Source organism: Octodon degus, unplaced genomic scaffold (assembly GCF_000260255.1).
Source record: "Octodon degus isolate 3935 unplaced genomic scaffold, OctDeg1.0 scaffold00092, whole genome shotgun sequence".
Taxonomy (NCBI): Eukaryota; Metazoa; Chordata; class Mammalia; order Rodentia; family Octodontidae; genus Octodon; species Octodon degus.
The window spans coordinates 8,193,118-8,194,653 of NW_004524668.1; positions in this window are offsets into that span (position 1 = coordinate 8,193,118).

The window sequence follows — 1,536 nt, forward strand, 5'->3', positions numbered from 1 at the left end:
AAAAAAAAAAAATTAAAAAAAAAAAAAAAGAAAACAACATGGTGGGCTGGCCAGATAGCTCAGTGGACTAAAGCGCCTGCTTAGGCAGATGCGGGGACCAGGGCTTCATCCCTGGCATGCCAGGCCAGCCCCGCCCGCGGACCACGCTGAGATGGCGATTGAGACTGGGCTTGGTGGTGTGTGCCTGTAATCCCAGCACTTGGGAGACTGAAAACAGGAGGATCACTAGGAGCCCGATCTGTGTACTGAGGCCCTGAAGGCCCTGTACTAAATACATTTTTTAAAAATAGTCACGGTCCCTGCAGGAAGTCTGAAGGGGTCAAGCGCACCTCCCAGAGAGCCACAGTGCAAGCCAGAAATGCCCACCTCACGGGCGACTTTAAATTTTCCATCAGTCGCATCTTTAAAAGTTAAACAGATAAAACTAATTTTAAAATATTTTTCTTTGACCTAGACTGTCCAAGATATTCTTTCAACATGTAACCAATATGTTTCATAATTACCTTCTTGGGCTGAGAATGTAGACAGCGATAAAGCATTTGTTTAGCTTGAGCAGACTCCAAGGCTCCATCCGCCACCTTGCGAAGATGAATAAAGTGATCTTCTTTTAGCCTACAAACTCTGAAATCTGGATGTATTTTACACACATCTGTGGTAGGGTTTTTTTGTTTGTTTGTTTGTTTTTGTATTTTTTTAGGGGAGGGTCTACAGGATGTTCAGGGTCTCACTACTAGACCAGACTCATAGTGACCCGCCCGTTTACAGCCTCCCAAGCGCTGGGATTACAGGTGCGCGCCGCCACGCCCAGCCTCAATTGCCGGCTCAGCGCGCCCGGGTCGGGACTGGCACAGCAGGCCTGGGATCGAATCCCGGCTCTTGTGCCTGCTTGCAGGTGCTTTAATCCGCTGAGCTGTTGGGCCAGCTCTCTATGGTAGTCTTGTTCTGAAGGTGCCCAGTCTTTAGTTAAATACCGAGCTAGATGTAGGTAATGTGATTGACATTTAATTAGCAGATGTGGAGTAATGTGGTTTGCCCTCCAAACTCTGGGGGCTCCTCCAAGCAGTTGAAGGGCTCGAGAACAAGGTTTTCCAAAGGAAAAAGTGCTGCCTCCAGCCAATAGACAGATTTCAGACTCAAGAATGCAACATCCTCTTCCTGCTCTCAGTGACCCTTGAAGCTCTGAAGCCAGGCTGAAGATCTAGGGCGTGTTAGCAGGGCTCCTCCTGCCCTTCGAGCTGAGTTGTGCGTGTAACTCCTGGTCAGGACGAATCCATTGCCCCCAGTGAATAACCCACAACTCTAGCCCCTAGAGCTTACTTTGGGCTGTGTGTGCCTTCAGTCAACCTGACCTTTTTTTCTTTCTTTTTTTTTTTTTTTCTAATGTGTTTGGTACAGGGTCTCAGAGTCTCACTACACAGCCCGGACTTATAATGATCCTCCTGTTTTCAGCCTCCCCAGCACTGGGATTACAGCTCAGTGTACCCGGGAGTCAGGGCCGGCACAGCATGCAGGACCAGGGATCAAACTCCGGTCCCT